This window comes from Danio aesculapii, chromosome 4 (genome assembly GCF_903798145.1).
Source record: "Danio aesculapii chromosome 4, fDanAes4.1, whole genome shotgun sequence".
Classification (NCBI taxonomy): Eukaryota; Metazoa; Chordata; class Actinopteri; order Cypriniformes; family Danionidae; genus Danio; species Danio aesculapii.
In genome coordinates this window covers 24,786,905-24,812,946 of record NC_079438.1, presented here as the reverse complement: position 1 = coordinate 24,812,946, position 26,042 = coordinate 24,786,905, and the positions used below count along the sequence as shown (strand labels likewise).

Genomic DNA, 26,042 nt, shown 5'->3' with positions numbered 1-26,042 from the left:
AAGTAGAAAAATTAGATTCTCAGTTTATCTAAAAACAGTGAAGATTGGCCATTAATTAAATTGACTTGAAGCTGACTACTTAGTTGACTACGAAGATCTATAGTGAACTACTGAATACACCTTTTTAAGTTCACAGCTGTCACAGTCAGACCAGGTACTCCACCCATCCTGATTCCTCGTCTGGTCATCGTCCTGTTTGTCTTCCATTGTTTGTGTTCCAAGACTTTGCACCACTGCAAAGACAATAACCCACCACTGCAAAGACAATAACCCACAGTAACCCAATAACCCACCACTGCAAACAAAAGTAATAAGGGCTAGCACTGCAAAACAGTATGGTGGTCTTGCACCCATTTGTTCAAGACTTTGAAACTCTTGAAAAACCTGGTGTATACAATGAACAGTTAGGAGATTGCATAAAAAGAAATGTACTTATCGTGTCATCTGATAATCTAGGTGCTCATTCCATTGGCTGGATTACAGGAGAGTTTTACTGTTAAACACCCATGTCGATTTTGCTTTGCCAGGAGGTGTGAAATCATGGAAAAGGGGGTCCAGTCAGGAGCATTCAAATTGAGAACCAAAGATGAACATGACAGGCAAGTTGCTGAAGTGGTACACGATGGTGTTTTGAGTGGACGGTTGGAAAAAAAAAAGTAGACCAGTCCATATCCAATAAGCTATAGTGTTTTGCTCTGTGTGTGCAGTCTTCTTTCACCTTTATATTTTTGTTTGCACAGCTTATATGCACCTTTCTATTTTACACTACTTTGAATATTGTTTACAAATAAAAGCTCTTGTTAAATAATTGTGGATAGTCTATGTGTAATAATTCACATCATGTTTCATAATATAACCATAACAAGATGTTAGCAAAATGTCATCTAAAAGGTTTATGGCTCTTCTGAAATATCATGCTTTATTATAATGAATAAAAGGCATATATATTCAAATTAATACAATGCATAGAAGTCCCTATTCCATTGCAATTATTTGAGATATCAAACTGGTATTGATGAAGAACTATGCTTACTAATAGTAATTAAAAACTGTGAAAGGCACCATTCATATGTAACAACTGTAACGATTTGGGGAATCAAGCGGGTGTTGTTATAAACACCTATGCTTATTTGCATCTAAGAATCTAAAGCAGGTCCATATCATGTAAAAAGATTTAGGCTATCATGTTGGTATTGGCATGAACAGCTATACCTGTTAACAGGTTTCTTATATATGTAAGAAGGTCCTGTTCAGTTAATTATCTGCTAAAGATAATTGCACATAATGAGGAGCATTTATTTAAATGGGTATCTGACACAAATATTACTTTCGTTGTTGCAAACAAGTTACAGGATTAAGTGCAGATTTAGTTTTATGAGATACAGTTCTTGAGCCTCTGGATATGGTTTTAACAATCATTTCTGCAGTTGATTGCAGAGTTAAAAAGAAGGAAGCAGCCTAAATCATTCATTTTCTTTTCAGCTTAGTCCCTTTATTTATCCACACAAAAACACCAACCATGTTTATAAGTTTAGGTCTAAGCACTGCAATCACAGCTTTACAAAAACAGCCCACACATTAGGTTTACGCATTATATTGGTGTAGTAGTGATGTAGTATCTAGAAGATCATGCAAAAAACAGGTACAATTACTGAATATGAATACACACATACCACACACACAAAACATCTATATTGGCTAATCTATCTGTACACCAACAAATTATTTATACATGTAACATCTGAAGACAATCATCAATACTGTAAGTCCCTAATTATGTTAAAGAAGTTTTGTTTGGAAGCAACTTTGAACGATCCACAGTTTATATATTATCCTGAAATCTCTTTCCACTCAATGTGCTATTAACAATCAATTTTATAGCAAAAATGAAATGACAATCACGACAAATATTACTATGTTCATTCATTATTACTCACAATAGTAAATGAACTACATTACACTATCATATTACGTTCTTAGGACAGGGTTTTCTGTGACGCGCAGAGAGCTATTGGCCCGACAATGGAAACGCGACATAATTTCGGCCTCACTGCTTAAGGTCCCGGGCTATTAGCTACAATGAAAGCTACAAGAACATTTTGAGTCCAAAAGAAATGTTAAAACAACATTTGTTCTCTTCCTCATCAGGGGGTGCCCCAGATATGAAATTACATCTGGCCCAGATATGGCCCACATCCCCCATATTCTTCTGGCCCACATGCCGCACGGAATGACGGCGATGACTCAACCTGATTGTGGCTGACATAAGAATCCAAAAGTCAGCCACAACTGAACCAAATCTGGACCACATCTCAGAAAAAGCATGGTCCATATCTGGGCCAGATGTGGCCCATACACTTTCTCAGATCTGGCCTAGCTGCGGCCCATGCAGTTTCTCAGATCTGGCCCAGATGCGGCCCATGCACTCTCAAATCTGGCCCAGATGCGGCCCATGCATTTTTTCAGATCTGGCCCAGATCTGGTTCAGTTGTGGCTAACTTCTGGGTTAGATATGGCTTACATCTACACTAGGTAGCTACATATAAAACACAATAAAAGGAATGCTTAATTTAAATTGCATAATTTAATAAAATGGCTTTAAAAGAAGCAAATAAATTCATACATACAAATATATAATTTATATAAATCAAATAAACAGATCCATACATAATAAAATTAACAAAAAAATAGACCAATGCATATAAATAAAATACAAATAAGTATATGTAAAATAGATCAATAGATGCATACAGAATTATCAGGAATTACATGTAAAAATGTAACAAATTAAATGCAAATAAACATTTATAAATATAAAAATTAGGTAAATGGATATATACAGATTAAAAAGAAAATACAAACACAACAATACATGTAAATGTATATAGCAACGGGATAAATAGATAAATACAGAACAAACACAGAAACTACAATTTCTTTTTAATAAAAAATGCATATTAATTAAATTAACAAATAATTTAGAACTATATAATAGAACCAATTAAAAAAAACATGGACAATCCAAAAGGGAGGTCAGCGGTGATCGAGGATCAAAGCCAAAAAAGCAGTCCTGAAAACAGGAGAAGACAACATTTAAAATGTGCTGTTTGAAAATTATAACCTAGGTAAGCGTGTTGATGCAGGGTTGGAACTAAACTGTGAAGGGCAGCGGCCCTTTAACTGAGTTTGACACCCCTGTTCTATAGACCAATTACCATGTTTGTAAACATTCAGGATGCGCGCGCAGGGAGTTGGCAGAAAGAAACCGGGAGCGCTAGCATTTACAGCGAGGAAATGACATACGGATGCGGTACAGAGTTTGTTGTTGTCTTAGAAATAAAATATTGATTACACATTATATATATTATTTACATAATGCTTTCAGAACAGCTCGTCAACCAGTAATAAGCACAGTGATTCGGCAAAATTAACGTTAAAGTGAGCGGCGTTCATCTGACAGGTCCATTTGCGATAGCACCCTCCCAATGAATACTGGATAAGACGAAATGACCAAGCATCCAGCGCCAAATATACAATCTCATTGAAGTGATTTTACAAGAGAGAAGTTAAAGGTCTACAAGTTTTTGGATGCCAACAATGTTCTGTGTGGTCATGTGCAAGAAATAATGTTCCATGATTACCAGATTCAACACTATGTAGAGCTAAAAACCAAGATTCTGCCTAGCCAAAGACAAGGAAAGAAGACGGAGCTATACAAGGCCTGGGTAATTATTCATCAACACGCAAAACGACTGCATTCTGACAGAGAACTGCACCTGTACGCTAGGGTATTTCTCCTTAACAATATAATTACATAAAAGTATTATTTTCAAACTCTAAATCGCGAAATCATATTAGCAGCCAATGACTATGAAAGTACAACATTGTTCACAGTCAAATAAACAGTGTTAATGTTGATTTCAAGTCACACTTGCAGGTTATTTCAGGGCGAATATTCAAAGTGCCATGGTAAACAATATAGGGAGTGTGTCACGAGTTGTCACTGAATAAATGTGTCAATGAATGAATGAAGTCTTAGCTGCATCACACCTAAAGTTTTTCACTATTTGCTTATAACTGGAGTACTGTCAGAAGTATGGCATTTTAAGAAGGTTATTTCCTATAACCTGTACATTAACATTCTTTGAACGATTAAACACTTGAATCAGAGGTAAAAGTGTATAGCTAATCTAAATGTTATGATTATATATAATTATGATTAATTACTAATAGTTTCCCCTCAAGTTAATCTGCAACATACAGTACCTACTTCAATAGCATATCCTTTGATAATTTACACAGTACCTTTATATCTTTTCTCTTGCCCGCCGGCCTCCATCTCTATCATTGGCAAGCTGTAGCCATCTTTTGACCCAGTTTTCAATTTCCTGGTCGGTTGCAGTGGCAGTTAATCGATTTCTTCTGACAGCGGCTAATGACAAATGTCCAACAAGGTGACGAATAATTAAAAATCTGAAATTCATTGGGTGTAGTTTTAACTGACATCAAATAATGAACAAATTTCAGTATTTTCACCAACCATTGATCACAGTTCTTAAAGATGTAAACTTAAAGCCAGTTGGTCTGCCGGGCCATGTCATTTGGGAAGAGAAATTCCATTGTCCTCCACACACTGTCCTTAGTTGTTGTGCCTCCCCTCAAGGCTAAAGTGTTTACCTGTTAAAAAAAAAATTCAAAATCCATGTATAATTTTTTTTCATATTCAAATACAAATTAAAATTCAGAATATAGAAACAGGACACCTAACCCTACCCGTGAAGGTGACGTCACTTGTCCCATTTGCGTGCATTGTGTCTGACATTGCATCGCTAAGTGATCCAATCTCAGCTTGCATCATAAAGGCTGCATCCAGATACTATTAAAAAAAAAAAAAAGTTGATGGAAACGCCATGATGCGCATAAATTTTGAAAATGCGCATAAAAAACAGGTGCATAACTGAGTAGGATAAACTTTTTATTCAATAAGAAAAGATGTGCATAAACTACGATGGAAACACTTTTACTGTACAAACTCCAGTATGCGCATTAAAAAGGTCATGTGATTTTGTTATAGAGATTATGTGATGATAAAAATGGGTGTAAATGGACAAACCAGCAGACTGACAGCATAGTAAAACATCTAAAATGTTGTTTTGGACATTCTAAAACTCCTTATCGTTTAAGTATTAGTGTTATTAAATTATCAATTATTAATCAAGAGCGTCTGTGCTCCGCGTCTGACACACCACCGCACGTTCACTGCGTGTCAGAATTGCCTTCTGAGGCGCAAGTCATTTATTAGATGAATAAAAGATTGACGCAGCTTCTCCTACCGCAGCAAATTCAGTTTTTACTGTTGATATTTGGCGCCAGTTAATAAGGAAGTGACAATTTTGTTCGATTTGACTCGTTGGATGGAAACGCTGCTTTATTCGCACGTCTTTTATGAGATAATCCAGTCTTGCTCATAAAAGTTCATTCGCATTTTTGGATGGAAACAGCTATTGAGACCAGTGCAATATTTGGCACAAGAAATATGAAATGAGTTTTGACTGAACAACACATCACTGCAGTAAAGATTTTGGCATTTAGATTTTTTTGCCTATATTTTGCCTATATTTATAAAAAAAGTATAAAAACTGCAAAATTTAGATTTTTAGAATCATAGATCTTTTACTATAGTTTTCTACTCTGTAGTGATTTGAAGTGCTTACTTTATCCTCATTGGATAAAAGCATCTGTTAAATGAATAAAATGTAAATGTGAAGGCAAATATGATCAATGCAATATTACAGAAGACATGAACCAGCAAAGGTTAAAACACTGACACAGTCAACTGATTCTTTTTTTGTTTGTTTTTAAGTAAAACATAAAATCGTACTAAAGCCATCTTGAAGTCTTCCTGTTGAAGCTGTACCTCAATCATTTGGAGTTGTTGAAGACTGGATGTCGGGAAGCTGTCTGTATTCATGATTGGGCTATCCTTTGCACACACCTAAATGTTCACTCTCTCCCTACACTCTCACTCATTCATACACTCTCACACACAATTCTGTCTATCTCTCTCTCTCTCACACACCACAGAAAATTTAGCCTACCTAATTCACCTGTACCACATGTCTTTGGGGGAAACCGAAGCACCCGGAGAAAACCCATGCAAACGCAGGGTGTAGATGACCATTAAATTGTTCAATCACTGACACTTCTACCTTCAGCCAGTAGAGGGTACTGTTGTCTTAAAACAGGCCTGAGTTTACTCATTGAAGAAGTCTTGGGTGAAATGTTTAGTGCTACAAAAGGAAAGGACTTTGGAGTGCTCTCTGTAAAAAACGAACTCAAAGGCAGTCAAAAAGGTTTTTCCCACTTTTAGCTCCTGGCTGATGAAGGGCACAAGGTATTGTTTATATTTTAATCAGTGAAACTTGAAAGACTGTTTATCTTGAAAGTTTATGGTTTGTTGATGGTCTTTTGGTTAGCATTTAACTGTTGTTAGCGCATGTATGGGGATTTTGAGTATCAGTGATATCTATATTATTTGTTAATTTTGTACAAATAGCATGTAATTTAATGTTATTACTATTTCCTTATAACTTGCACTACAAATAGAACATTAACGGCCATCATGGTCTTTATTTTGGTCATTTCATGTGTTTTGGATTTGTCTCTCTAAAAATAAGATCACTAATTGTGCTAAAATTAATTCATTGTTAAAGCTGTTTATATTGCAGTTTAATAGGACATTGTTGTAATTCATAAGGTCATAAATGCTTTATCTGCATTAAATATTGGCATTGTTAGTGTTAAAACAATTCAAATTATTTAGACTTACTACTATACAGTTAGGCAAGTTTATAATTTATGCCTGTACAGTGAATATCTGACTGTAAATGTGTATTTATCAATTTATCGGCTTATTATGAGCATTTGTTTAACACAATTTCAAGGATATGTGTAATGAGTATTGTTTGTTTCTTCGTTTCTTTTATTCAGCTCTTACGATGATTTATTTTGAAGATTAAACACTTTATAAACATCAGTCCCTGAGAGTAAAGTGCATCTGTTCACCTGGGAATGCTACAATATATGTTCCAACATGTTGTTGTTAAAATAAAACATCACACTGGAATTTCATTTACAGTAACAAATAAAACATACTGCATTGACAAATTATCTTCCTTGATCCGTTAGAATTCGTTTTGGGGCCTCAAACTGATGAAAGAATTTGACAATGCAATTTGTAACCTCAGAAGCTGACTTTGACGTTAGAGGATATGCTTGGGGCCACTTTGTGAAGTTGTCAATTAAAACGCAGATGTACTGTTGTGCATTCTCTGTAGGAGTCAGCTTCCCTATAAGGTCCATGCCCATTAGTTCAGAAGGGCTGCTGACCTGTATAAGAAATTATACGGTTTAGTTTAAAACATTTAAGACGAATAGTGCAAAATGAATAAGTAATGAACAACTGATTTTATGATACCTCTACTGGGATATATTTCATGGACTTCTTTAGATCACTGCTTTTTGATTGACATGCTACACACCTGGCAACCTTCAGGATAACAAACATTATCTGAGAGATTGTTCATCCAAAAACAAGTGCACAAGTTCAACCATAAAGGAAATAATATTAAAAATAGTAATAATAGCATATACATGTTTTGAAGAGAAAGCTACTTTGCACATCAATATTCCTGCTATAATGCAGGGAAATGGCCATTGGTTTAAGATCACTAAGCATGTTCTTATACTTGCAAAGAGTAAAATTCATTCATTTTTCTTTGATGTTTCTGTACGTTCATTTTTATGTAGTAAGTTATCAGAGGTTATCAGCATGTGTACTTACCCAAGCATCTATATCTGCAGTCATCCCAGGCCAGTAGTACCTTTTGCAGATTGCGTCTCTTGTTTTGACTTGCCCACAGTGAGCACCAAATGGGCTGCAATGAAATTCTTTAAAAATATCATCAGCAGCTTGTGAGCCACAGAGAACTTTTAGCTGCACTTCTTTGACATTACCTTTGTGTTTGAGGTAGTACAGCTCTCCATCTAATAATTGTAAAATATTATCTCAAGTTAACTTTAACACCAGTACTACAAATTCTCTTCCATAAATGTAAAAGTATCTGGTTAACACTTTATAAAAAACTGCACACTATGAAATTGTATGAAAAATGAAAATCATTTGTAAAACATAGAGCTTACTGATGTCTATTATTGTAAAGGTAATGCTCTACAAATAATTTATTCAAATTTCGAATGCTTAATACATGACTGTAGTTATTATAAAGTGTAAACTTACTTTGAATGACATAGTTAGCTGTCCTTCTTTTAATGACAAATTTTTCTAATTTACTCGCTGAAGCTGGATATAAATCTTTGGTGATACACTCCACAATTTCGTTATACATGAAAGGGTCCATTTCCAAAATACACACTAAACCGTCATTGAACTCATCAGTTAAGACTGTCTTTTATTTTGGACTGACATGGTTGGTGTTATAGGTTCCAATATTGGTTGATTGATGGTATTGGTTAAACCTAGGATATGCAAACCTGTTTTGAATAAGCTGAAGGCGAGTCTCAATGAAATGCTGATTTAAAGGATCTCATTGAACTCATCAGTCATCAAACTCATCAGTAAAGACTGTCTTTTATTTTAAACTGACATGATTGCTGTTATTGGTTCCAATATCGATTGCTTGATGCTATTGGTTAGACCTAAGATCTCAAAAACCTGTTCTAAATAGGCTGATGAGGAGTGTCAATGAGATGCTGATTTAAAGAAAAGGCCAAAAAAAAAAAAAATACATATATATATATATATATATATATATATATATATATATATATATATATATATATATATAGGCACTTTAAGCTGAATAGTAGTATGAAAAATAGTTTTAAAACTAATACTTAATTCAATAATTCAGGGCTAATAATTCAGAAGGGCTATTAATTCTGACTTGAACACACACAGGTTTTTTTATCACAACACACACACACATATAAATATATATACAATATATATATATATATATATATATATAAACACACACATGTGTGTGTGTGTGTTGTAATAAAAAATAAATAAATCTGCAAACCCTAACTAAGTGGGCTGATGACAAATCTTTTATATATATCCTTATTAATCGCTTAAAGTCTACAGGTGTCCAGGGACATGCCCTACAATGGTTTAAGTCATACTTATCTGACCGTTACCAGTTTGTAAATATAAATGGACAGCCTTCACAAATCAGCCCAGTAAAATACGGGGTGCCTCAAGGATCAGTTTTAGGCCCTTTACTGTTTACAATATACATGCTACCCCTGGGAGACATTATTAGAAGACATGGGATCAGCTTTCACTGCTATGCAGATGATACTCAATTATATATTTCAACTAAACCTGACGAGACGTCTAATCTGTCCAAGCTAACTGAGTGTATTAAAGATGTTAAAGACTGGATGACCAACAATTATCTTCTCTTAAACTCAGACAAAACAGAATTATTACTTATTGGGCCTAAATACTGTACACAGCAGATCTCACAACTCGACCTACAATTAGAGGGATACAAAGTTAGCTATAAAAGATCTGGGTGTCATATTAGACAGCAATTTAACTTTTAAAAATCATATTTCCCATGTCACAAAAACTGCTTTCTTTCATCTGAGAAATATAGCTAAGTTACGAAGTATGCTATCCATCTCAGATGCAGAAAAGCTAGTCCATGCTTTTATGACTTCTAGGCTGGACTACTGTAATGCACTGTTTGCTGGCTGCCCAGCATCCTCTATTAACAAACTTCAATTAGTACAAAATGCAGCTGCCAGAGTTCTAACCAGGTCTAGAAAATTTGATCACATCACCCCAATTTTATCCTCCTTACACTGGCTGCCTGTTAAGTTTCGTATTGAATTTAAAATATTGCTTCTTACATATAAAGCTTTAAATAATCTAGCTCCTGTTTATCTAACCAATCTTCTGTCTCGCTACAATCCAACTCGCTCTTTAAGATCTCAAAACTCAGGGCTTCTGGTAGTACCTAGAATAGCAAAGTCGAGTAAAGGAGGTCGAGCCTTCTCATTTATAGCTCCTAAACTCTGGAATAGCCTTCCTGATAACGTCCGAGGCTCAGACACACTCTCCCAATTCAAAACTAGATTAAAGACCTATCTGTTCAGTAAAGCATACACTTAGTGCACCACTTAGGGGGCTTCCACACAGGTTATGCATCTTGCTGATATACACTGTGAACATCAGCTACGCTAATTATTTTCTTTATTCTCCATTTCCACCTGGGGATACTCTTCCCGAGGCCCCCAGACTATGCAGAGTCACTGATTCGATCCATGACCAACGACGAGATGATCCCAAGGTTTCCATATCCTGGACCAGGCCGAATCCTGAACAACTACTGCGATGGTCATGGAGGAGTGGAGAACATGAGACTGTTTCCTATGACGCTCCAGAGACAGACGAGTCTTCGCTGAGGCCAGCTTCCAGCCTCCGCCACTGAGACTGCAGCTCTGCACAAGACGTTTGGCCAGCGGAGAAATTAAAATGGTCGTGCCCAACTGAGTCTGGTTTCTCTCAAGGTTTTTTTTCTTCACTTCCGCCTTTAGTGAAGTTTTTTTTCCCTCTCCGCTGTCGCCACTGGCTTGCATGGTTCAGGATCTGTAGAGCTGCGCATCGATGGATTTGCTCTTCAGTGTTTGGACTCTCAGTAGTGACTATTAAACCACACTGAACTGAGCTAAACTGAACTGAACTTGAACACTACAAACTGAACTACACTGTTCCTATTTACTGTGACCTTTTATGTGAAGCTGCTTTGACACAATCTACATTGTATAAGCGCTATACAAATAAAGGTGAATTGAATTGAATTGAATATATATATATATATATATATATATATATATATATATATATATATATATATATATATATATATATATATATATATATATGCATTTGTGTGTGTGTGTTAAAAAAAAACTATTAGTATTAGTAAATTAGGGTTGACCTGTCAGATTCAGTTACCTGAAGTATAGATGCTTTATGAAAAAAAGAAGAGAGGCTGGATTGTCACATCCAGTATCTTTATTCAACATAATATGTAATTGTCTGTAGAGGTAGACAGACAGAGGGAAAGAGAGAGAGATTTGAATGCCCATAAATTTGACCTGACAGCGTGACCCTGGAGTAAAGACGGCCAAATTCTTCATAAAAAGAGAGAGAACTGCGAATATGTAACTTGCACAGTCGACTTGAGTATACGATCCCATCACCAGTCGTATTCTGTGACGCTGAACACACAACATCGCTTTCAATAGTGTCTGCGCGCTCACGATAACGTGCGCTCACGATAAGCACGTTCACAAGCGTTTTTTGCCTCAACAGCGCCCTCTGGTCACAGTTTTCGACGGGTCACAGATTTTGGCACAACACCGGCGCAGCTTTATGACATCACACGCCACGCCAAAATAAAAGTCTTTTTAAAAAAAAAACCTTTTATGCCACTTACTGTTGCAGTCGTGACTTATTGATACATTTCTCCCTCGTTTTCCACTTTCTCACATACACAGACACACATATTTGGAGCTGATCAAAACCTTTACTCTAAACATTTTAAGATAATTAAAGCAGAAAATCTTAACATTCTAAAAGGTATAACAAATAATCTGATGGGTGTTTTGAGCTGAAACGTTACAGACATGAAAGACTTATCTTAAATCTTGAAAAGGGGGTAAAATAGGTGCCCTTCAAGTAAAAAGTATTCATTACTACTACATGTTTTAGTTCCACTAACTAGTCATGACTTTTTAAATATAATTTTTCTCTGTGTTTGGACACTTTATCCTGTTAAAATTAACAAAGCAATAAAAATGTCCTGTTTAAAATAAATAAAACAATGAACAGAAACAAAATAACTTCTCTTCAACACTTGCTTCAACAGTTTATTTATATGAGAGTAATTAACTAAAAGAAATCAGGTAAGTCTGAGCAAGAAACAATAGCCACAAATGAGCTGATTAAAACTAGTACTACATTTCTTATATATAGTGATGTAAACTTCGAATGGAATGACATTGTGCTGTTTAATAAATTAAACCTTCAGTAAAACACTTATTACACACACGCACACGTTGTTCAATAGTTCTCCTTACTTTGAGTAAAATAGTATTACGTTGTATAAAGGGTTAAAATAATATTGTCAACAGCAGGTACATAATTTAGTATCAAATGAAAAACCTGAAACTTTAAATAATCAGTTTCTTTTTCTTCTTCTTCTTTGGGTTTTACTGGCGGTTGGCAACCAGACTTGTAGGTGCATTACCGCCACCGACTGGAATGGAGTATGGAACTGGTTAAATAATAACTGAAGTGTAAAAAGAGAGGGGGGAGGAAAGAGGGAGGAGGAGATGAAAAAAATAAACAAATAAATAAATAATGGGGAGGGGGTGGAGTGGGCTAACAATTAATTCCTCTGATTATATTGTTCTATATTCTTTACTCTAAATGGGTTTCTGTAACAATTTTGATTATGTCATTATATACCTCACTAGATTTTTCCCTAATAAACCTGCCAATATGAAATCATGAAGTTTGCTCTTTTTAACTGATTGAATAAGATCGTGTCGTACTTTATTATATTTACTACAGTGGAATAAAACATGTTCTATTGTTTATTGTTGATTACACTGTATACAGATGTTACTACTTCAATGTTTTCCTTATGGCGCCATTCATACCGCGGCGACAGCGGTACTTGGTGCGCCAGCAGCTTTTGACCGCTGGGTGGCAGTTTAACCACAGATATTCAGCTTTGCCTTTCCACAACACTAAACAGACTTTTCTGTGCGTACCTTATGTGATCAGATGTGTTCAATTAAAATAAAATTTTGATTTAGTTTTCTTAGTAATAAACATGATCTTACCAGGGCTTAAAGTATTCCGGCACCATGCCGGATCTCCGGCGTGCGGCCGTGAGAGAAAAAAAAATAGAGCTTTCACATGCGGTTTAGTTGGGGATGCTCAAAATAACCGAAAGGGCACGTTTGTAACCGATGAATGGTATCAGTTAAACGATTAAAATATGCTTTATACATTTTTAAAGTTTGGCTGCAGACGGGGCATCTGTTAAATGGTTTACTGACTGCAGCCAGTGTTTTACGCTCTGCTTATGCTCGCTCAGCGCCAATCTGGAAACATTTTGGATTCGTGGCGAACGAGAAAGGCGAATCAATAATTAGGATGAAGCTATTTGTTGGGCTTGTTTAGAAAAATAAGTGTTAAATGGACAAACACGTCGAACCTCCAGAGCTGCGGTCATGTCACCCAGTCCATGAAATGCGGAGCCAGCTCCGGTGTCATCTACTGAACGCAAATGCCCAGCTAGTCCAGCCAGGTATGGCAGAGAGGCCTTTTCAAAAATGGCCAAATACAAAAGAGAAACTGATAAATAGTAGACGTTGATGAGAAATGGAGCAGCATATTTGGTAGTTGAGAACGCGCCGCTCCGCGATGTTTCGCGAGAAATGCAGGCGGCGGAGCAAGATACCCTCTTTGCCACGGTTGCGAAAAAGTATCTGCATGCGTTACAGGCACACCGTCTCAGTGCTGCTGGAAACATTGTAATCTCAAATAAGTCTCCGCTTAAACCGAACAAAGTCAACATGTTAGTTTTTCTGGCAAAGAATTTAAAATATGAATAGAAAACAAAAGGCGGAGAGACGCAGTTTTTTTTCAACATCTGACTTATGTTGTTACAAGCCTAGGCTAATATTTTTGTTCTTCGTTACTATTTATATTATTATTGATTAGTATTTGTGAAGTTTCTAAAATGTAACGTTTACCGTTTCAAGCAGTTAAAGTTATTTCTATTTAACTAGCCTACATTATTATAGGCTGTATTGTGTTGTTTTATCAACGAAAGTTAAACAACAAACATGTTCGTTTGTACGGATATTTAGTATAATACTTTGGTCTTTTTTGATTTCTTAATTTTTACATGAAATGTAAATTAACTTAGGTAGGCTACTTGGGTACAGGGGCGTAATTTGTTGGTAGTATACCGAGGAATGCTTAGACAGTGAATATTGTCATCATTATTTAAAAAATTATAAATAAATAAATAAATAAAACACCTTACGGAAAGGATGAAATAAAGGAAAAGCATGCTCTTAATCATTCTTCATAATCTGATTCGTAGCTATACATGCAATAAACTTATATTGCGCCGACAAGAACAAGCTCTAAAAGGTAAAGTCTAAAGCGAGAGGAGTTATTGATATTAATGTTAGTTGTTAATATGACCGCAAACACTGCGTTGTATAATTAACGCCGTCATTGTGTCGTGTCTGCAATTTTTTTTTTTTTTTTTTTTTTTTTTCTCGTTGAAGAACAGAAAATTCATGTTATCGCCGTCTTCCCAGCCAGGTTTTCATGCAGTTTCCGTTTTTGTTTCTTCTCAAACAATAAAGTTTCGCTATAGCAGGCCCGGCGGCAGGATATCATAAATGCCGATGTTTTTATATGACGTGCTAAAATTGAAAAATGAAATTTACATGAAAAGCTTTATTAGTGAAAAGCTGCCGAGCGCAACGAAATGGGCTATAAGCTATATTTGCTCTTATGTGCTGAAATACTTAACACTTTCCTTAAGACCACAGAATATTATGCAACATCTAAATGTCATATAGCCAATAAGGAAAAATTAACATGTTTCAGGTCTCTCCAGTGCATTTGGACTGAATATTTGACTGTGTCTTACTGGATGTCTCCAGTAACTCTATAAACATAGAGGCACAAGCAGACTGTAGGATTCATTCATTAATTCTTTCTTTTATTTATTTATTGTCAACCAAATATATATAAATTAATATGTGTGTGTGTGTGTGTGTGTGTGTGTATGTGTGTCAGAGTCCAGAGGTGCGAGGGGAGGAGGTGCGTGGGGAGGGAGCGGGGAGCAGAGCTGGGAGAGAGTTCAGCTTCCTGACAGCCTGATGGATGAAGCTGTCTTTCAGTCTGTTGGTCCTGGCCTGGAGACTGCGCAGTCTCCTCCCTGATGGCAGCAGACTGAAGAAGTTGTGCGTTGGGTGGGTGGCATCTGCTGTTATGCAGTGACTCAACTTGTCGGTCTGGGGCTGCGAGTCTAGTTTTGGGTGGGAGAATTCACGCACAAGCCCTGCTTCAACGCATGAGATTTTGAAGGTATGTACTGACTCAATTGTTACATAAAGATTTCCAACCATGCACTGCTTCTGATGCCATGTGAAAACTTCATGTTTTAGTGGCTAGTTGGTCTAGGTGTATGATTCTCGCTTAGGGTGTGAGAGGTCCCGGGTTAAAATCCTGGACGAGCCCTTGCGGTTGATTTTTGTTTTGAGGGACAGCTTGGATTTCACAGAGGCCTGTTTCATAACCAGTTTCTGAGCATTAGATAGCCTGTAAGAAGTGTCTTGGTTCCATGGTGTAATGGTTAGCACTCTGGACTTTGAATACAGTGATCTGAGTTCAAATCTCGGTGGAACCTCTGCCTTTGCTTCTTGCTTTAAATCAGTGAAATGGATGAGACCATTTTCAATCACACCAATCAGTGAGTAGTTCCGATACTATACGCTGAGATAGCTGTTTGATGCTCCCACGGTCCTCCTTCAGCAATCACTTATGTAACATTATGTGTGGTTTTGCCATGCAGCATAAATCTGTGAAACTGATGAGATCAATTTACTCACTGAAACAGCTGGACAACAAAAATTTATAAGTAAACGAGTGACTCAACTTGTCGGTCTGGGGCTGCGAGTCTGGTTTTGGGTGGGAGAATTCACGCACAAGCCCTGCTTCAACGCATGAGATTTTGAAGGTATGTTGTGACTCAATTGTTACATAAAGATTTCCAACCATGCACTGCTTCTGATGCCATGTGAAAGCTTTGCGTGTTAGTGGCTCGTTGGTCTAGGGGTATGATTCTCGCTTTGGGTGCGAGAGGTCCCGGGTTCAAATCCCGGACGAGCCCTTGCAGCTGTCTTGTGTTTTACAGGGGGGCATTATGGCTTTCATAAAATCTTCTTTCGAAGAATTCCAGTTTGTCAGCAGATAGTATCACCACATAAAACCTTCCCTGCACAGTGGCTTGCTGTTCTAGGAGAATGATTCTCGCTCATGCCACGAGAGCTCCCAGGTTCAAATTCCAAGTGAGCCCGTACAGTTGTCTCATGTTTTATGAGGGCGTTGAGGTTTTAGACAGAGGCCGTTTTCAGAGAATGCCGGTTAGTCAGCAGATAGTGTTGCCATGTAAACTTGCTGATTTTTATAGGCTCGTTGGTCTAGGGGTATGATTCTTGCTTTGGGTGTGAGAGGTCCCAGTTTCATTTACTGGACGAGCCCTTGCAGTTGCTTTTGGCTTTGAGGGACAGCTTGGCTTTCACAGAGGCCTGTTTCAACAACAGTTTCCGAGCATTAGATAGCCTATAAGAAGGGTCTTGTTTCCATGGTGTAATGGTTAGTCCAGTGATTCGAGTCCAAATATCGGTGGAACCTCTTCCTTCTCTCCTTGCTTCAAAGCAGTGAACTGAATGAGACCGTTTTCAATCACACCAATCAGTGAGTAGTTCCGATACTTTACGCTGAGACAGCAATTTGATGCTACCACGGTCCTCCTCCTTGAAGGAATTCAAAAAGCTTACAGCACCTGGTATTCCCAGGCGGTCTCCCATCCAAGTACTAACCAGGTCCAACCCTGCTTTGCTTCCGAGTTCAGATGAGATCAGGCATTGCCAGGGTGGTATGGCCGTAAGCGAGAGCAGCCGTCAAGAGTTGGCTATTTAAAAATAGGCGCAGCACCAGGAGCCAAGTGCCGCTCAGCTTGCCTTGACACAGCACTGACAGAAACAATGCCCTTGGCCCCTCAATAGTTTTTTATTTATTTTTTATTTATTTATGAATTTTTTTGCCAAATGAAGGAATTCAAAAAGCTTACAGCACCTGGTATTCCCAGGCGGTCTCCCATCCAAGTACTAACCAGGCCCAACCCTGCTTTGCTTCCGAGTTCAGATGAGATCAGGCATTGCCATTTTTTTCTTTTCTTTCATTACACTGTTCAAAATTCATACAATTCACTTATTTATCCAGGTTACACTTCAGACAAAACATTAAAAAGGCCATATTACATTCATAGCTTCACAACAATGTGTTTTTTTTTTACATAAAATGTAAATTTATGAGTTTTTTATTATTACATTTTTTGTTCAGCCCCAACAGTAACTTTCAATTCAATTCAAATCACCTTTATTTGTATAGCGCTTATACAATGTAGATTGTGTCAAAGCAGCTTCACATAAAAAAGGTCACAGTAAATAGGAACAGTGTAGTTCAGTTTGTAGTGTTTAAGTTCAGTTCAGTTGAGCTCAGTTCAGTGTGGTTTAATAATCACTATTGAGAGTCCAAATATTGAAGGGCAAATCCAACGATGCGCAGCTCTACAGATCCCGAACCATGCAAACCAGTGGCGACAGCGGAGAGGGAAAAAAAACTTCACTAATGGCGGAAGTGAAGAAAAAAAACCTTGAGAGAAACCAGGCTCAGTTGGGCACGACCATTTTAATTTCTCCGCTGGCCAAACGTCTTGTGCAGAGCTGCAGTCTCAGTGGCGGAGGCTGGAAGCTGGCCTCAGCGAAGACTCGTCTGTCTCTGAAGCGTCACAGGAATCAGTCTCATGTTCTCCACTCTTCCATGACCATCACAGTAGCTGCTCAGGATTCGGCCAGGTCCAGGATATGGAAACCTTGGGATCATCTCGTCGTTGGTCTTGGATCGAATCAGTGACTCTGCATAGTCTGAGGGCCTCGGGAAGAGTATCCACAGGTGGAAATGGAGAATAAAGAAAATAATTAGCGTAGCTGATGTTCACAGTGTATATCAACAAGTTGCATAACCTGTGTGGAAGCCCCCTAAGTGGTGCACTAAGTGTATGCTTTACTGAACAGATAGGTCGATAATCTAGTTTTGAATTGGAGTGTGTCTGAGCCTCGGACGTTATCAGGAAGGCTATTCCAGAGTTTAGGAGCTATAAATGAGAAGGCTCGACCTCCTTTACTCAACTTTGCTATTCTAGGTACTACCAGAAGCCCTAAGTTTTGAGACCTTAAAGAGCGAGTTGGATTGTAGCGAGACAGAAGATTGGTTAGATAAACAGGAGCTAGATTATTTAAAGCTTTATATGTAAGAAGCAATATTTTAAATTCAATACGAAACTTAACAGGCAGCCAGTGTAAGGAGGATAAAATTGGGGTGATGTGATCATATGTTCTAGACCTGGTAAGAACTCTGGCAGCTGCATTTTGTACTAATTGAAGTTTGTTAATAGAGGATGCTGGGCAGCCAGCAAACAGTGCATTACAGTAGTCCAGCCTAGAAGTCATAAAAGCATGGACTAGCTTTTCTGCATCTGAGATGGATAGCATACTTCGTAACTTAGCAATATTTCTCAGATGAAAGAAAGCAGTTTTTGTGACATGGGATATATGATTTTTAAAAGTTAAATTGCTGTCTAATATGACACCCAGATCTTTTATAGTAGAGCTAACGCTAACTTTGTATCCCTCTAATTGTAGGTCGAGTTGTGAGATCTGCTGTGTACAGGATTTAGGCCCAATAAGTAATAATTCTGTTTTGTCTGAGTTTAAGCGAAGATAATTGTTGGTCATCCAGTCTTTAACATCTTTAATACACTCAGTTAGCTTGGACAGTTTAGACGTCTTGTCAGGTTTAGTTGAAATATATAATTGAGTATCATCTGCATAGCAGTGAAAGCTGATCCCATGTCTTCTAATAATGTCTCCCAGGGGTAGCATGTATATTGTAAACAGCAAAGGGCCTAAAACTGATCCTTGAGGCACCCCGTATTTTACTGGGCTGATTTGTGAAGGCTGTCCAAAAATATTCACAAACTGGTAACGGTCAGATAAGTATGACTTAAACCATTGTAGGGCCTGTCCCTGGACACCTGTAGACTTTAAGCGATTAATGAGGATACCATGGTCAATGGTGTCAAATGCAGCACTAAGATCGAGTAGAACTAATAGCGAGATGCACCCTTGGTCAGCAGCTAAGAGTAAATCGTTGGTTATTTTCACTAATGCAGTGTCTGTACTGTGATGAGCTCTGAAACCTGACTGAAACACTTCAAAAACATTGTTGGTCTGCAGAAAGGAGCATAATTGAGCAGAAACAACTTTTTCTAGTATTTTAGATATAAATGGAAGGTTTGAAATAGGCCTATAATTAGCTCAGTTGCTGGGGTCCAGTTGTGGTTTCTTAATAATAGGTTTAATAACAGCTAACTTGTAAGGATTTGGAACATGGCCTAAAGATAAAGAAGAGTTGATAATGTTAAGAAGAGGTTCTCCTATAACAGGTAGCAATTCTTTCAGTAACTTTGTCGGAATTGGGTCCAATATACACGTAGCTGATTTAGAGCTATTTATAATTTTGTCTAGCTCTTCCTGTTCTATGATTTTAAAGCACTGTAGGTTATTTAGATTCAGAGGCGTGTTTACTGGATTTGAAGTATAAGGCGGTGCAGAAAGTTTAATATCTCCTATTTTCTGTCTAAAGCCTTCTATTTTATCACTGAAAAAATTCATGAAGTCATCACTACTAATTTGCGGTGGAACGTTTTGTTCCAAAGATGACCGATTATTTGTTAATTTAGCAATGGTGTTAAATAAGAATCTAGGATTGTTATGATTATTTTCTATCAGTTTGCAGAGGTGCTCAGCCCTGGCAGATTTTAAAGCCCTCCTATAGCTGGACATACTGTGTGGGGGAAACTGGAGCTGGGACTCAAACCAGCGACCTTCTTGTTGTTAGGCGAAAGTGCTAACCACTGAACCACAGTGCCACCCTCTTCTTTATCATATCTTCCTCTAATCATGCAGGCAGGCAAAGCAAATGCAAGAGGTGCATTTAGGTGCAGTTCTAATGTTAAGTAAAATCCATACACAAAGAAAATGACAGAGCTGAAGAGCAGAAAACACAGACAAGAGAAACATACACACATACAGCAAACTCTGATCAACACATAATGACTGAAACAGAGGAGCTTAAACACACAGAGACTAATAGGTTACCAAGGGGGTTAAGAGTAACTGGGCAACTAACAAGAGTAACATGGGGAAAACATGAGGTGAACACAGAGAACATAAGAAAAACACAACAGTACAAGGACAGGCCAACCAGGACCATGACATAGCTCCCTTCTAGGAGAAGATTCCAGATGATCCTCAGAGGAAAACACAAAACAAGAGTGAGTTCAGCAAGCTGGAGGTGTTACAGGGGACAAGGGTGATGGGGGAGAGGCAGGTAAATGAAACCATGACAGGGTACAGGACAGATGGTGAGGGGGAAACTGACAGACAGGTGAACAGGAAGGAGGACAAAGCCAAGGCAGGGACTACTGGACAGTAAATCAGGGCAGATCCTGTGGATCAGGATAAACAGCTGGAGCACAGAGATATAATGTGTCCTTAAATTTTGCATACACAGGTGAGGCAGTCCTTATCACTGGCACTTCAAAATAGATGTATTTATTTTCTATATTTCTGTATCTCTGTTTGCTTTTATTTGTCTGTTGATATGCAGCTTTTAAATGTGCTAAAGGAAATGATTATTATTTAGTTTGTTCATGTGTTTTATTGTCTGTTATCTGTGGACCTTTGTGTATGATCTTCTCGTCTTTTGATTAAAATATTTCTTCATCTATTCGGACATCTGAAGGAAGCCATTTACTTTTGTTGCATAAACCTAAATCCTATTAAAAGCTCAAATCACCAGATGTGCTCACTAATTGGTGAAGTTAAACCAGTCACTACAGTCAGATGTGCTTCAGACTATTAAACACATCAGACCAACACATACATATTGTGTTTGTTCTCTACACAGGCTACAGGGCTGTTACCTCACTGTTCAGTGCTGTGAGAGTTTGTCTTCAGCTCTACAATCCTCAAACTGTGTCCTGAGAGAGCTGAAGCTGAGTAACAATGACCTGCAGGATTCAGGAGTGAAGCTTCTCTCTGATGGACTGAAGAGTCAACACTGTAAACTGGAGACACTGAGGTAAATGATTCTCCACTCAACAATATCACACAGACATTTACATATTGTATTACCAGATGCGGGAGTTATGTGTTGGAGAGAATGTGTGTTACAAATAAAAAGAACCGCTGTAGTGATTTGATTTAACATTGGTAGCAGAGGATGGCTGCTGCTGGGAATTACAAAAATCTGCCATTGTTTGACGAAAAAACAGCTTATGAAAGTTGGAAAAATGAGATTGAAATCTGGAGACACGTCACAGACCTGGACAAAAGAAACAAGCCTTGGCAGTTACCTTGTCACTAACGGGCAGACAAAAAACAGCGCACTGGAAATACCCACGGATGATTTGAATGCTGACAATGGTATGCAAACATAGATAATAATAGAAAAATTGGACTCTGTGTTTTTAAAAGAAGAAAAGAGATCGACAGTACGAAGCGTACACAGAGTTTGACCGGATCATAAGAGAAAGTGGTGTTTCTATGGTGGACCACATCGTCAAGTTCAAACGTCGATACAACAGGCTGCGTAAGTTCAAAATGGAGCTCCCAGATGCTGTACTAGCTTTCAAGCTACTCGATAAGGCTGGTCTTACTGTTAAAGATAAACAATTAGCGCTAACAGCTTGCCCCACCGTTTCTTTCACGGACTTGAAATCATCCTAACGTTACTTCACCACAAGAGGGTGCCAGTACTCTGCAGAGCGCAGATGACGCTTACTACATAAGATGCTCAGGCAAACGGGGAACTAAGCTAAATAATACACAGCAATTCCAAACTGTAGCTCAAGGTACAAATCCCCTTGATAAATATGGGAGAAGAACAAAATGTGCTATTGCCAAAGCACATTTCACTGGGCAAAGGACTGTCCCAATAAAAAGGAACATGTAAAAATGACAAAAGATGTAAGATTAAAAGATGACATTGAAGAATGTAACATCACTTTGTTTTCAAATGATTCTATGTCTAACTCTGAAATCTTCATGGTGGAGGCTTTAGGATCAGCTGTGATTGACACAGCCTGTACAAGAACCGTGTGTGGGGAAAAATGGCTTGAAGATTACACAAGTGGGCTAACAGAGAGTGAGTTCCAAAAAATAAGTGAGAAACAAAGTGCAAGACCTTTTAGATTTGGTGATGGCAAAGTTGTTTACTCCACAAAGAAAGGTACTATTGCAACAAGAATAGGACACACCAAATGCAAAATAGAGACAGAAGTTGTTCCTGCTGATATACCAATGCATTTAAGCAAAGCATCACTCAAAAGAGCAAGTGCAGTTCTGGACATTGCACATGACAAAGCAACAACGTTTAAACAACCTGTTAAACTTGAGCTAATAACTTCAGGACATTTCTGTGTGAACTTGAGAGATGACCGCATTCTAGAAGAAAAGGAGACAAGTGAGACCACGACACCAAATGAAGAAATTCTGTCTGTGACAGAAAACATGACAACTAAAGAAAAGGAGAGAGTACTGTTGAAACTACACAGACAATTTGGACATGCTTCAGCCGATAGACTAAACAAATGACTGGCCTGCTCAGGTAATCATGATGATGAAAGCAACACTATTCTCATGAACATTGTGAAAAACTGTGATGCATGTAGTAGATACAGTAAGCCAAAACATAACCCTGTTGTAGGTTTGAATATGGCATCAACATATAATGAGACTGTGGCAGTGGACTTGCATGAGTTTGGGCCTGGAATATGGTATTTGCATGCTATTGACCGCTTCACACGCTTCAGTGCAGGGAGTATTGTCACCACAAAGAACCCAAGAGAGATGGTGAAGCAGTTTATTCACTGTTGAATAAGTGTTCATGGTCCTCCATGCAGACTGTTTAGTGACAACGGAGGTGAATTTAATAACGACGAAATGAGGGATATGGCTGAAAATGTTAACATTCAAGTTAAAACAACTGCGGCCTACAGCCCATGGAGCAATGGCCTTTTAGAAAGGCATAATCAGACCCTCACTGAAATTTAGCTGAAGGTGAAAAAGGACAACAACTGTGACTGGAAAACAGCCCTTGACTGGGCATTAATGGCTAAGAATGAACACAGTTTCAGCCCTTACCAGCTAGTGTTTGAGCAAAACCCGAATCTGCTTTCAGTGCTCACTGATAAGCCACCAGCTCTGGAAACAAGGACAAGTACCTGGGTTGCTAAACAAATTGAAACACTGCATGCAATGAGAAAAGCATTCACAGAAGCCGAATGCTCAGAAAGAATCAGAAGAGCCCTTCGTAAGCAACTGTGACCTGTTCATGATAGATATGAGACAGATATGAGACAGGGGACAAAGTATATTATAAGAGAATAGACTGCAGTGAGTGGAAAGGTCCAGGTGTGGTCCTAGGCCAAGATGGTGTAGTTGTATTTGTCAGGCATGGCGGAACCTACAGTATGTACGAGTGCATCAGGCTAGACTAAGAAAGGTTGGACAAATATTGTGGGCTGCCAGACAAAGCAGACCTGACATAATGTGTGACATATCCATCTTGGCATCTAACACAAAGCATGCTTCTGTTCAGACCCTGCATTGTGCAAATAAACTTATCCCAAAACTCAGATCAGAAGAGCTTAACTTGAGGTTTCAGTACTTGGGGAACAACAGCTCTGTTAAGCTAGTAGTGTTCAGTGATTCCTCAATGGGAAACCTACCAGATGGTGGCACACAATGTAGACATTTCATCATGCTTATGGGAGAAAATGGAAGATTCTCACCAATATCCTGGCAGTCAAAACGCATCAGGAGGGTTGTACGAAGTACCTTAGCAGCAGAGGCTTTGGCACTTGCAGACGGGATTGACAATGCAGTTTTCCTTGCTACACTCTACTCAGAGATCACCACTGGTGACTGCTCATGCAACAACTTGCCCATTGTATGAATAACAGACAATCATTCTGTTCTCGATGCTCTCAAATCTACAAAATCTGTTACTGAAAAGAGACTGCGCCTAGAAATCATCAGCATGAAAGAGCTTGTGCACTCTGGAACTATTGAGCAGATCTTGTGGTCAGACACCAAAGAGCAGCTTAAAACTCTGATCAAATGTAGTCGACTAAACCTAAAATGATTCAGAAGGCTGAAATACGACTAAAACTAAATCAAAATTTGCTGTTAAAATTAAAACACTTCATATATCTGACTGCTTGTATTAAAAGGCAAAACTGTATACTTTAATTGTGGAGAATGAACAATTGTGTATAGAAGGAATCGCTAATACACTGTGATGCACAGAATCTGTGTATTTAACTGAAGTTTATTAATAAACTAATTATGAGAGGAGCATGTGATTATGATTGACTGCTAATGCATTGGATCCACCAATCAGATGATTCCTAAATCACTATAATAACCAGAGTATCTTACCTTAGCCGCCTTCGCTTTGAAGAATCCCCCCTTCCACCCCTACTCCTCCTCTTTCCTTGACAGGGTGGCACAGAGGCCCAGTGGTTAGCATCGAGGCCTCATAACAAGAATGTCCCTGGTTCAAGTCTTTACCTGGTCAAGTTGACATTTCTGTGTGGAGTTTACATGTTCTCTCCGTGTTTTATTATTTAATTTCTTTATTTCTGTTATATACCCACCTGTTTCACTTTATTCTGTAAAGGGCTTTGAGATGCAACTTTTAAAGATGCTACAGAAAATTATTGTTATTAGTTTGTTCATTAAATATTAATAAATAAAACAGTTTAAAAAGTATTTCCTGTCTTGCAGTGTTAGGTGGTTAATGAAGAGTTGGGCTATTGGAGCATCTGAAGGAAGCCATTTAATTGTGTTTTATAGACATTAATACTATTTAAAGCTAAAATCACCAGATGTGCTCAATAATTGGTAAAGTTAAACCAGTCACTACATTCATACATGCTTCAGACTACTAAACACACCAGATCAACACATACATATTGTGTTTGTCCTCTACACAGGCTACAGAGCTGTAATCTCACTGTTCGGTCCTGTAAGAGTTTGTCTTCAGCTCTACAATCCTCAAACTGTGTCCTGAGAGAGCTGGACCTGAGTAACAATGACCTGCAGGATTCAGGAGTGAAGCTTCTCTCTGATGGACTGAAGAGTCAACACTGTAAACTGGAGACACTGAGGTAAATGATTCTCCACTCTACAATAACTACAGTCAGACAGTTTCATATTAGGGCTTTTCATGCTTGAACATGTTAACCCTGGGTGATACTAAACCCCAGATAACAGGAATTATGGTTGATCAGTAATTATGTTTCACACTGCTCATACTATACCTGTAGTTAACCCTCAGGGGTCTGAGGTGATTTTGGGACCCCTGAGATGTTTTGACATGCCCTGACATTTGTGCTTATTTCAGCTACTTCTTTCATAGTACTGGCCAACATGTATTTTATTTGTATTCAGCACAAACTGTGCTACAATAATATGTGAGAAATATTGGTGTACATGCTTGTGTTTTTTAGAAATAAATATTATGTGTGGTTAGTAGGTTTTAGAGGACAAAATAGCTGAAATAAGGTCCAAAAAGCAGACTGAATGTGCCAGAACAAGACTTTAGAGTAAGCAGTCTTGTAGGCTGGAATATTTACTGCACAATTATGTGAAAATGATTCTGTTCTCTCATTCAAAGAAAACATTACAAATGATCTAGGATTTGTTGGCTTTGTTTTGGGTGATCTCAGCGGTATGCGTGAGTGACAATGCTCATGAATAATTGACACTTAGAGACAACAGACACTCCCCCACTAACCCATCAAGGGCAGTGTACAGCAATGTCCATCTGCAACAGCTAGCCCAAACTAAATGCTTGTTGTATGACTTGCTGTGTGACCATGTAAACACTCTGGGTGAACAATATACAGTGCTCAGCATATATAAGTACACCCCTCACTAATCTCTCTTTTACATTCCTATTTGAAATAGGAAGCTCTACAATATTATAT

At 38.0% G+C, this 26,042-nt stretch overlaps 3 non-coding genes and 2 pseudogenes across 3 annotated transcripts; 3 read left to right on the top strand and 2 right to left on the bottom strand.

The window, feature by feature from the left end:
• The window catches only part of LOC130222307 (NACHT, LRR and PYD domains-containing protein 12-like), a 339,313-nt pseudogene that overhangs the window by 214,092 nt on the left and 99,179 nt on the right, over positions 1-26,042 (bottom strand).
• The window catches only part of LOC130222311 (zinc finger protein 850-like), a 535,728-nt pseudogene that overhangs the window by 428,007 nt on the left and 81,679 nt on the right, over positions 1-26,042 (top strand).
• Positions 15,474-15,545, top strand: trnaq-uug (transfer RNA glutamine (anticodon UUG)). Its single transcript has one exon. It is a non-coding gene; the product is annotated as a tRNA-Gln (tRNA).
• On the top strand, positions 15,957-16,028 carry trnap-ugg (transfer RNA proline (anticodon UGG)). Its single transcript has one exon. It is a non-coding gene; the product is annotated as a tRNA-Pro (tRNA).
• Positions 16,692-16,810, bottom strand: LOC130223878 (5S ribosomal RNA). The gene has a single exon (XR_008836988.1). It is a non-coding gene; the product is annotated as a 5S ribosomal RNA (ribosomal RNA).